Raw genomic sequence first — 12,794 nt, 5'->3', positions numbered from 1 at the left:
CACATTGCTGCTCCGTTCAGGCACAAACAGATCCTTGCGCCAGCATCTTTACTTACAGCCACCCCCGTGCAGGCGAGCAGAAATACATGAAAAGTGACCCGTTTGGGCGCCCAAACTACACTTTTAACGTCATGCCCGGCACTTAAGTCGGGTTTAGCCATTTTATGCGATTAAACACCGCACTGCAAGGCGTTACCAGCACATTAAGAAAAAAAATAAGAATTTACTTACCGATAATTCTATTTCTCATAGTCCGTAGTGGATGCTGGGACTCCGTCAGGACCATGGGGAATAGCGGGCTCCGCAGGAGACAGGGCACATCTAAATAAAGCTTTTAGGATCACATGGTGCGTACTGGCTCCTCCCCCTATGACCCTCCTCCAAGCCTCAGTTAGGTACTGTGCCCGGACGAGCGTACACAATAAGGAAGGATCTTGAATCCCGGGTAAGACTCATACCAGCCACACCAATCACACCGTACAACTTGTGATCAAACCCAGATAACAGTATGATAACAAACACGAAGTAGCCTCTGAAAAGATGGCTCACAACAATAGTAATAACCCGATTTTTGTAACAATAACTATGTACAAACATTGCAGACAATCCGCACTTGGGATGGGCGCCCAGCATCCACTACGGACTATGAGAAATCGAATTATCGGTAAGTAAATTCTTATTTTCTCTAACGTCCTAGTGGATGCTGGGACTCCGTCAGGACCATGGGGATTATACCAAAGCTCCCAAACGGGCGGGAGAGTGCGGATGACTCTGCAGCACCGAATGAGAGAACTCCAGGTCCTCCTTAGCCAGAGTATCAAATTTGTAAAATTTTACAAACGTGTTCTCCCCTGACCACGTAGCTGCTCGGCAGAGTTGTAATGCCGAGACCCCTCGGGCAGCCGCCCAAGATGAGCCCACTTTCCTTGTGGAGTGGGCCTTTACAGATTTAGGCTGTGGCAGGCCTGCCACAGAATGTGCAAGTTGGATTGTGCTACAGATCCAACGTGCAATCGTCTGTTTAGACGCAGGAGCACCCATCTTGTTGGGTGCATACAATATAAACAATGAGTCAGATTTTCTGACTTCAGCTGTCCTTGAAATATATATTTTTAATGCTCTGACAACGTCCAGTAACTTGGAGTCCTCCAAGTCGCTAGTAGCCGCAGGCACCACAATAGGCTGGTTCAAGTGAAATTGATTTGGACCGAGCGCTTGTGTATGCTGTTGTGATGTACTGAATGAATAAATAAGAAATAAAATTTAAATAACAAACAGAAGTAAATAAAAATAAAAATAAAAATAAAAATAAAAATAAAACAAAAATAAAAACAAAATAAAAACAAGGGGAAGGGTGGGATGGAAGGTGGGGGGAAGTGCAATGTTTACAGCTCCTCTTGTGTATTTTTTGGAGCTTATGGACACTTTAGATGAAAAAAGGGCTCAGTCTGTTCGTTTGTAGCAGAAAAAACTTTCCCTGACTTACCCTACTATCCACTATGGATGTGGTTCTGGTGTTGCTCTGGCAGGGCAGGGGATGGCTTCTCCTGCCTGTGCTGTTCAAACCGGCTCCACTCTTTCTGGCCACACTATAGCCGCTGCGTCGTTCGCAAACCGGAAGTTCGGGTTTTTACTTCCGGTGTTCGGGCGCTTGCGGCGGCGGGCTCCGTGTCCTGTGTTTAAGGCTTCTTCTTGTACTCCAACGCGTTTCGAATCCGCAAGCGCCCGAACACCGGAAGTAAAAACCCGAACTTCCGGTTTGCGAACGACGCAGCGGCTATAGTGTGGCCAGAAAGAGTGGAGCCGGTTTGAACAGCACAGGCAGGAGAAGCCATCCCCTGCCCTGCCAGAGCAACACCAGAACCACATCCATAGTGGATAGTAGGGTAAGTCAGGGAAAGTTTTTTCTGCTACAAACGAACAGACTGAGCCCTTTTTTCATCTAAAGTGTCCATAAGCTCCAAAAAATACACAAGAGGAGCTGTAAACATTGCACTTCCCCCCACCTTCCATCCCACCCTTCCCCTTGTTTTTATTTTGTTTTTATTTTTGTTTTTATTTTTATTTTTATTTTTATTTTTATTTACTTCTGTTTGTTATTTAAATTTTATTTCTTATTTATTCATTCAGTACATCACAACAGCATACACAAGCGCTCGGTCCAAATCAATTCCACATACGTTAAACACTAACCTGAGCAGCTTTAATTCACAAGCGCAGCACACTATACTTATCCATGGTTCAAGTGAAAAGCCGAAACCACCTTAGGGAGAAAATGAGGACGTGTCCGCAGTTCTGCCCTGTCCGTATGGAAAATCAGATATGGGCTTTTGTACGATAAAGCCGCCAACTCTGAAACTCTCCTGGCTGAAGCCAGGGCCAATAGCATGGTTACCTTCCATGTAAGGTATTTTAAATCTACCGATTTTAGAGGCTCAAACCAATGAGATTTGAGAAAATTCAAAACTATGTTCAAATCCCACGGTGCCACTGGAGGCACAATTGGGGGTTGTATATGTAGTACACCTTTGACAAAAGTTTGTACTTCAGGCACTTTGAACTTTAATGGACCCCAATTTTAGGCCCATAGACAATCCTGCTTGCAGGAAATGTAAGAATCGACCCAATTGAAATTCTTCCGTTGGGGCCTTCTTGGCCTCACACCACGCAACATATTTTCGCCAAATGCGGTGATAATGTTGTACAGTCACTTCCTTTCTAGCCTTAATCAAGGTAGGAATAACTTCCTCTGGAATGCCCTTTTCTTTTAGAATCCGGCGTTCAACCGCCATGCCGTCAAACGCAGACGCGGTAAGTCTTGGAACATACAAGGTCCCTGCTGAAGCAGATCCCTTCTTAGAGGTAGAGGCCACGGATCCTCCGTGAGCATCTCTTGAAGTTCCGGATACCAAGTTCTTCTTGGCCAGTCCGGAGCCACTAGTATTGTTCTTACTCCCCTTTTCCGTATAATTCTCAGTACCTTTGGTATGAGAGGCAGAGGAGGGAACACATACACTGACTGGTACACCCACGGTGTTACCAGAGCGTCCACAGCTATTGCCTGAGGGTCTCTTGACCTGGCGCAATATCTGTCCAATTTTTTGTTGAGGCGAGACGCCATCATGTCCACCTTTGGTTTTTCCCAACGGTTCACAGTCATGTGGAAGACTTCTGGATGAAGTCCCCACTCTCCCGGGTGAAGGTCGTGTCTGCTGAGGAAGTCTGCTTCCCAGTTGTCCACTCCCGGGATGAACACTGCTGACAGTGCTATGACATGATTTTCCGCCCAGCGCAGAATCCTTGCAGCTTCTGTCATTGCTCTTCTGCTTCTCGTGCCGCCTTGTTGGTTTACGTGGGCGACTGCCGTGATGTTGTCCGACTGGATCAACACCGGCTGACCCTGAAGCAGCGGTTTTGCCAGGCTTAGAGCATTGTAGATCGCTCTTAGCTCCAGTATATTTATGTGAAGGGACTTCTCCAGGTTTGACCACACGCCCTGGAAGTTTCTTCCCTGTGTGACTGCTCCCCAGCCACGTAGGCTGGCATCCGTAGTCACCAGGACCCAGTCCTGTATGCCGAATCTGCGGCCCTCTAACAGATGGGCACTCTGCAACCACCACAGGAGAGACAACCTTGTTCTTGGTGACAGTGTTATCCGCTGATGCATGTGCAGATGCGATCCGGACCATTTGTTCAGCAGATCCCACTGAAATGTTCGTGCATGGAATCTGCCGAATGGAATTGCTTCGTAAGAAGCCACCATCTTTCCCAGGACTCTTGTGCATTGATGTACTGACACAGTTCCTGGTTTTAGGAGGTTCCTGACAAGTTCGGATAACTCCCTTGCTTTCTCCTCCGGGAGAAACACCTTTTTCTGAACCGTGTCCAGAATCATTCCCAGGAACAGCAGACGTGTTGTCGGGGTCAATTGAGATTTTGGAAGATTCAGAATCCACCCGTGTTGCTGAAGCACTACCTGGGTTAGTGCTACACCGACTTCCAGCTGTTCTCTGGACTTTGCCCTTATCAGGAGATCGTCCAAGTAAGGGATAATTAATACGCCTTTTCCTCGTAGAAGAACCATCATTTCGGTCATTACCTTGGTAAAGACCCGAGGGGCCGTGGACAAACCAAACGGCAGCGTTTGAAACTGATAATGACAGTCTTGTATCACGAACCTGAGATACCCTTGGTGTGAGGGGTAAATTGGGACATGCAGATAAGCATCTTTTATGTCCAGGGACACCATGAAGTCCCCTTCTTCCAGATTCGCTATCACTGCTCTGAGTGACTCCATCTTGAACTTGAATTTCTGTATGTACAGGTTCAAGGATTTCAGGTTTAGAATAGGTCTTACCGAACCGTCCGGCTTCGGTACCACAAATAGTGTGGAATAATACCCCTTTCCCTGTTGTAGGAGGGGTACCTTGACTATCACCTGCTGAGAATACAGCTTGTGAATGGCTTCCAATACCGTCGTCCTTTCTGAGGGAGACGTTGGTAAAGCAGACTTTAGGAACCGGCGAGGGGGAGACCTTTCGAACTCCAACATGTAACCCTGAGATACTATCTGCAGGATCCACGGGTCCACCTGTGAGCGAGCCCACTGATTGCTGAAAATCTTGAGTCGACCCCCCACCGCTCCTGAGTCCGCTTGTAAAGCCCCAGCGTCATGCTGATGGCTTTGTAGAACCCGGGGCGGGCTTCTGGTCCTGGGCAGGGGCTGCTTGCTGCCCTCTCTTACCCTTTCCTCTGCCTCGCGGCAGATAAGACTGTCCTTTTGCTCGCTTGTTTTTATAGGAGCGAAAGGACTGCGGCTGAAAAGACTGTCTTTTTCTGTTGGGAGGGGGTCTGAGGTAAAAAAGTGGATTTGCCGGCAGTTGCCGTGGCCACCAGGTCCGAAAGACCGACCCCAAATAATTCCTCTCCTTTATATGGCAATACTTCCATATGCCTTTTGGAATCCGCATCACCTGACCACTGTCGCGTCCATAAACTTCTTCTGGCAGATATGGACATCGCACTTACTCTTGATGCTAGAGTACAAATATCCCTTTGAGCATCTCGCATATAAAGAAACGCATCCTTTAATTGCTCTAGAGTCAATAAAATACTGTCCCTATCCAGGGTATCAATATTTTCAGTCAGGGAATCCAACCACACTACCCCAGCACTGCACATCCAGGCTGAGGCTATTGCCGGTCGCAGTATAACACCAGTATGAGTGTATATACTTTTTAGGGTAGTTTCCAGCCTCCTATCCGCTGGATCCTTGAGGGCGGCCGTATCAGGAGACGGCAACGCCACTTGCTTTGATAAACGTGTGAGCGCCTTATCCACCCTAGGGGGTGTTTCCCAGCGCGCCCTTACCTCTGGTGGGAAAGGGTATAATGCCAATAACTTCTTGGAAATTAGCAGTTTTCTATCTGGGTTAACCCACGCTTCATCACACACGTCATTCAATTCCTCTGATTCTGGAAAAGCTACAGGTAGTTTTTTTTACCCCCCACATAATACCCCTTTTTGAGGTACCAGCAGTATCAGAGATCTGCAAAGCCTCCTTCATTGCCGTGATCATATAACGTGTGGCCCTATTGGAAAATACGTTTGTTTCTTCACCGTCGACACTAGATTCATCTGTGTCGGTACCCGTGTCGACTGACTGAGGTAAGGGACGTTTTACAGCCCCTGACGGTGTCTGAGACGCCTGAGCCGGTACTATCTGGTTTTCCGGCCGTCTCATTTCGCTTTTGTAATGTGCTAACATTATCACGTAATTCCATAACTAAAGCCATCCATTCCGGTGTCGACTCCCTAGGGGGTGACATCACCATTACCGGCAATTGCTCTGCCTCCACACCAACATCGTCCTCATACATGTCGACACACACGTACCGACACACAGCAGCCACACAGGGAATGCTCTAATCGAAGACAGGACCCTCTTAGCCCTTTGGGGAGACAGAGGGAGAGTTTGCCAGCACACACCAAAAGCGCTACAAATGTATATAAACAACCCTAAAAAGGTGTTGTTTTTGTTATAAGCGCTTTTAATATATATATAATATCGCCAATTTATGCCCCCCTTCTCTTTGTTACCCTGTTTCTGTAGTGCAGTGCAGGGGAGAGTCCTGGGAGCCTTCCTCACCAGCGGAGCTGAGCAGGAAAATGGCGCTGAGTGCTGAGGAGAATAAGCTCCGCCCCCTTTTCGGCGGGCTTTTCTCCCGGGTTTTAAGAAAACTGGCCTGGGTTAAATACATACATATAGCCTTAATGGCTATATGTGATGTATTTTTCGCCACTAAAGGTATTTAATATTGCTGCCCAGGGCGCCCCCAGCAGCGCCCTGCACCCTCCGTGACTGAACAGTGAGAAGTGTAGCAACAATGGCGCACAGCTGCAGTGCTGTGCGCTACCTTCATGAAGACTGAGGAGTCTTCTGCCGCCTGCTTCCGGACCTCCGATCTTCAGCATCTGTAAGGGGGGTCGGCGGCGCGGCTCCGGGACGAACCCCAGGATGACCTGTGTTCCGACTCCCTCTGGAGCTAAGTGTCCAGTAGCCTAAGACTCCAATCCATCCTGCACGCAGGTGAGTTGGAAATCTCTCCCCTAAGTCCCTCGATGCAGTGAGCCTGTTGCCAGCAGGACTCACTGAGATTTAAACCTAAAAAAACTTTGTCTAAGCAGCTCTTTAGGAGAGCCACCTAGATTGCACCCTTCTCGGACGGGCACAAAAACCTAACTGAGGCTTGGAGGAGGGTCATAGGGGGAGGAGCCAGTACGCACCATGTGATCCTAAAAGCTTTATTTAGATGTGCCCTGTCTCCTGCGGAGCCCGCTATTCCCCATGGTCCTGACGGAGTCCCAGCATCCACTAGGACGTTAGAGAAAACAAACATTTGAATAGCGCCCCAAGATCTCCAGTCACTTTATACGGGAGATCGGGCACGAACAACTGAATTGCTCCAAGGTGCACTAACTGACCAAAGCACCCAGTACAACACCCAATAAAATATCAAACCAAACAGGATATTAAACTAAAAAGAACTTGAGGATATATGCTTCTGTTCGAAAACCGGTAGGTGACAGCTGGCCACGGTCCATGGCTCGGGCTATGGAGTTACTATTATAGTAACAGTTTCGGAGGTTTAAAAAAAAAAAAAAAAAAGACAATTTGTCCATAGAGTTCAACCTGTTAGTGATCTCCTACACTATTATTTATTTAGGAATTTATCTAGCCTATTCTTAAAAGTAATGACAGAGTCCGCCATTACTACTCAGGCAGGGAATTCCAAATACGTATTGTCCTTACTGTGAAGAAACATTTCAGTCTGTGTGCGAAATCTCCTCTCCTTTAACCTAAACAGGTGTCCCAGTGCCTTTTGTGATGATCTTGCCAAAAACAAATTCCCCGCTATGTGTATTGACCCCTTATATATTTGTAAATGTTAATCATGTCCCCTCTTAGTCTCCTTTTTTCTAGTGTAAACATGCCTAGTCTAGCAAGCCTTCCCTCGTTTTCTAGCATCTCCATCCCCTTAATCAATTTGGTCACCCATCTCTGAACCTTTTCTAGTTCCAGGATATCCTTTTTGTAGTATGGTGCCCATAGTTGTGCACAGTATTCAAGATGTGGCCTTACTAGTGCTTTATATAATGGGAGTATAACACTCATTCCTTGCATTAATTCCCCACTTTCTGCATGCTAACACCTTGTTTGCCTTTTTTATTGCATTCCTACTTTGGGTACTACTGCTAAGTTTGTTAGCTATGTGAACGCCTAAATCTTTCTCCAGTACAGAATCCCCTAGTTTTTCCCCATTTAGTATGTAGGAAGTATTTTTGTTCTTGATACCAAAGTGCATAACCAGTTTAAATAATTTGTTCTGAAGAAACTAGGCATCACCCTCAGAATTTATAACCTTAACACAGCTTGGTTTCGTCTGCAAAAATTGACACAGTGCTCTCTAAACCTAGTTCTAGATAATTTATGAAAACGTTGAACAATAGTGGTCCAAGTACAGACTCTTGTGACACCACTTAGTACTGCAGTCCAGTTCAAAACGTTCCATTTACCACCACTCACTTCTCCCTTTTATCTAACCAATTACTAACCCAAGTGCATATTATTCTCACTAGCACAAATTCTCTTAATTTGTAGATAAGTCTCATGTGAGGTACTCTATCAAAAGCTTTAGCAAAATCTAAAGATTACATCCACCTATTTACCCTGATCTAGTTTTGCAGTTTCATAAAAGCCTATTAAGTTAGTTTGACATGATCTACCCTTTACAAATCCACGTAGGTTTCTATTAATAACTTTATTGGTTTCAAGGAACTCCTGTATTCTTATCCCTTAAAATACCTTCCAGTGCTTTCCCCACTATATAGGTAAGACTTACTGGTCTATTATTACCGGGTTCACATTTACTTCCCTTTTTAAATAACGGCACTACTTCCGCTATACGCCAGTCTTCGGGGACCATGCCTGATGTTATAGTGAGTCATTGAAAATCAATATATGGGTTTTGCTAATTCGGAGTGTAGCTCCATGAGAACCCTTGGATGAATTCCGTCTGGACCAGGTGATTTATTAATCTTAATTTTATTTTATTTTTTTAATCGGTCACAGACCAATTCCTCACTTAAATAAGCAGTAAGCAGTGGGACATTATCATTGCTAAGGTTATGCGTCAATACCGTGATCTGGTTCTCTTGTGAATACAAATGAGAAAAACTTGTTTAATTTTCCGCTGTTATTGCAATTTTCTGATTAGAACGCCCAGATTGCCTTTTAAAGGGCCTATACTCTTTCATCTTTTGCTGTTGATGTATTTAAAAAAAACAAAAAAAAAAAAAACTTTGGGGTTTGGTTTACTTTCCTTTGGTATTAACTTTTCCGTTTATTTTAGATGCTCAGATTTCTTTTTTGCATATTTTGTTACAATCCTTGTGTCAGTGTCGTGTCCCCCCCGTGTGTCAGTGTCGTGCCCCCCCGTCCCTCCCGTGTCAGTGTCGTGTCCCCCCCGTGTGTCAGTGTCGTGTCCCACCCGTGTGTCAGTGTACGGTCATCGTCCCCCTCTCCCTCCCATGTGTCCGTGTACTGTCATCTCCCCTCTCTCCCTCCCATGTGTCTTGCTGCTTCGGGGTCCGGGAGCTGCGCAGCGGCCACCTCCCAGCACTTACCAGCCCCGGCATCGACTGCACACTCCCGCCCGCTGGTCTCGTTCTGGCGGTGGGCGGCTGACTTTCCACCCGCAGTGTGCCGAGCTGCCCCCATGTTACCGGATGCTTGCTGGCCTGGAGACCCTGCGCTGCGGCCTGGCCCGATCCTCAGCTTCCGGAGACCCCTGCAATATTGAGGAGATCTGGCCGGAGGAGTATCTTCAGGACCATGACCCATGCCACTGAGCGAGGACCTGCCCCTCAGGGTGAGTGGTGTTGTGATGAGGGAGATTACAGGACCATATGGCAGCCTCATTCTTACTGCATGCACGCTTACCAACTGCACCTCTTGGGGGTTTTCAGGGTCAGGCACTACGGGGTCATGTTAGGTTTAGCTTGCGGGAACGGGGTGTTAAGGTTCGGGGATTGGGAAGGGGAAAGAACACCCCACACTCACCCCTATTGGTCATACCCATCATCGGTATCCCGGCATCTGTAATAATGACCGCCGGGATACCCAGCACCGGCATTTCATACTGGATCCAGGAACAGCTTCTGGATGCTGAGCAGGACTGAATTGCTTTAGAACAAGGTACCTCACAGAGAATACCACTCTGCCCTTCGTGTCTGATCTCATTCAATTCCTTCTATCAACTGTCTCCCTAGTCACCCACTATCTGCCAGTCACCCTCAGTAATGTCCCAGCTCCTGTCTGCACTTACCCCTCCCTAACCCCAGAACTGCCTGCCCTTACCCCCAGCTCTTCCCCAACTTCTCACCAACTCTCCTCCCATGATATGTGATGGGACCCAGAATCAGTGGAGTAGCACCCCAATTTTTTAAAGTAAAGGGTCCCTGGGAGCCACAATTTCTAGCTCAGCGCAATCACTGTAGCCCTCCAGATTAACTGTCCAATCATGAGTTTTGTCCCACCAAGTTTCAGTAATACCTATAATACTACACTGTTTGCTGCAAGGATTTCTAGTTCCCCCTTTTTTCCTAAAAGGCTTCTAGCGTTCACATACAATTAAGATAAGTATTCCCTCTACTGCTAGGAACTTAATTTTCTATATGCAATATTGGCGATTCATATTCATTGTTAATTTGTGTTTTAATAATACCCTTGCCGGCTGATGTTAACCACGCCCATTCAGCTCGCTACCTCCATCCTTCCTATTCTCACTGCTTGACCCATAGTTTCTAGCTAAACCCTCCCACCAGGCACCTACTTTAAAATATCTACCAACCATCTAACCACTGCTGCCCCCTCCTCATTCAGGTGCAATCCATCTCGACAAAGAGAGATGGCGCCTGACTGAGAAGTCTGCCCAATGTTCCAGGAACATAAACCCCTCTTTCCTACACCAGTCTCTAAACTACGCATTTACCTCCCTAATGTCCCACTGTCTCCCTGGGCTAGCGTGTGGCAAAGGTAATATTTTGGTATTAAGCAGTATGTGGGCTATGGAGTTACTGTTGATTATATGAAACAGAAAGCAAGTCTTCCAAAGATGACACTACACAAGCTTCAAGAGGATTATAGGGGAATGTGGCACAAACAATGACATAGGAGCAACTGCCATAAACAAACAATGTACACACACCAATGATTCTTTGGATTTCACACATTTTGTCATATGGGAGATATGCATCATACCAGGTGCGGTATGATTTACCGGCAGCCGGGATGCCAGCTGTCAATATACCAACAAAGGAATCCTGGCCGCCAGTATGCCAGCAGCGGGACGAGCGCAAAGAATCCCCTTGCGGGCTTGCTACGCTAGCCATAGGTTCTATTCCCACTCTATCGGTGTCGTGGACACCCACGAGTGGGAATAGTCCTGTTTGGCTGGTATTCCGGCTGCCGGCATTGCCAGCTGACGGGATTCTGGCGTCAATATCCTGAACGCCGGGATCCTGACAGCCAGCAACTTAAACATTTACCATCATACCATGTAAAGGGGCCAATTCAATTGCGTGCGCCACCTGCTGCCCATCTAATGTAATGGGTGTGTACCAGACCTATTCAATTGTTGCTCCAAGAAAATGAGATGCAAGAAGAAATGTGAAGTTGGCACTCTGGGCGTCCCAATGGAAGTTTGGACACCCATAGCAGTACTTTAGATAGGTTTAGTAGTTTTAATCCTGTGTCATCTCTTCTAGGGGTGGACTATTCCACCCTGGGTAATCCTACGCTGACCACCCAAGATGGCTGCCGCACTTGGTACCTTGTGAGGGTGGAATACACGACCCTTGGAAGTTATTACCAAAAATGCCTACACCAATCCTGCATTATGCTTTCTGTGTGCTTAAGTTTTTCTTTTATGTCTGTGTGGCTTATCTATTGCTGTATTACTCAAATCCTCTGTATTATGTGCATTGTTTTTGATATCTGTAAAGCGACTTGAGTCCTGTTGGAGAAAGAGCGCTACATAAATAAAATTATTATTATTAATCCTGTCTGTTTGGGTTTGCATGTGCGCCTAAATAACTGAATAGTGACAATTGTTTGGGCATCTAAACAGTACCATTTAGATGGGAAAATAAGAAATTACTTACCGATAATTCTATTTCTCGTAGTCCGTAGTGGATGCTGGAGACTCCGTCAGGACCATGGGGAATAGCGGCTCCGCAGGAGACAGGGCACAAAAGTAAAAGCTTTAGGATCAGGTGGTGTGCACTGGCTCCTCCCCCTATGACCCTCCTCCAAGCCTCAGTTAGGATACTGTGCCCGGACGAGCGTACACAATAAGGAAGGATTTTGAATCCCGGGTAAGACTCATACCAGCCACACCAATCACACTGTACAACCTGTGATCTGAACCCAGTTAACAGCATGATAACAGCGGAGCCTCTGAAAAGATGGCTCACAACAATAATAACCCGATTTTTGTAACAATAACTATGTACAAGTATTGCAGACAATCCGCACTTGGGATGGGCGCCCAGCATCCACTACGGACTACGAGAAATAGAATTATCGGTAAGTAAATTCTTATTTTCTCTGACGTCCTAAGTGGATGCTGGGGACTCCGTCAGGACCATGGGGATTATACCAAAGCTCCCAAACGGGCGGGAGAGTGCGGATGACTCTGCAGCACCGAGTGAGAGAACTCCAGGTCCTCCTCAGCCAGGGTGTACCCCTGACCAAGTAGCAGCTCGGCAAAGTTGTAAAGCCGAGACCCCTCGGGCAGCCGCCCAAGATGAGCCCACCTTCCTTGTGGAATGGGCATTTACATATTTTGGCTGTGGCAGGCCTGCCACAGAATGTGCAAGCTGAATTGTACTACACATCCAACTAGCAATCGTCTGCTTAGAAGCAAGAGCACCCAGTTTGTTGGGTGCATACAGGATAACAGCAAGTCAGTTTTCCTGACTCCAGCCGTCCTGGAAACCAATATTTTCAGTGCCCTGACAACATCTAGCAACTTGGAGTCCTCCAAGTCCCTAGTAGCCGCAGGTACCACAATAAGCTGGTTCAGGTGAAACGCTGACACCACCTTAGGGAGAAACTGGGGACGAGTCCGCAGCTCTGCCCTGTCCGAATGGACAATCAGATATGGGCTTTTGTGAGACAAAGCCGCCAATTCTGACACTCGCCTGGCCGAGGCCAGGGCCAACATCATGGT

General features: G+C 46.9%; 1 protein-coding gene across 1 annotated transcript in view; it reads right to left on the bottom strand.

The window, feature by feature from the left end:
• The window catches only part of GNA13 (G protein subunit alpha 13), a 154,527-nt gene that overhangs the window by 126,355 nt on the left and 15,378 nt on the right, over positions 1–12,794 (bottom strand). The gene's annotated exons all lie outside the window — the stretch shown is intronic.

This window comes from Pseudophryne corroboree, chromosome 3 (assembly GCF_028390025.1).
Source record: "Pseudophryne corroboree isolate aPseCor3 chromosome 3, aPseCor3.hap2, whole genome shotgun sequence".
Taxonomy (NCBI): domain Eukaryota; kingdom Metazoa; phylum Chordata; class Amphibia; order Anura; family Myobatrachidae; genus Pseudophryne; species Pseudophryne corroboree.
This window is presented reverse-complemented; position numbering and strand designations above follow the sequence as displayed.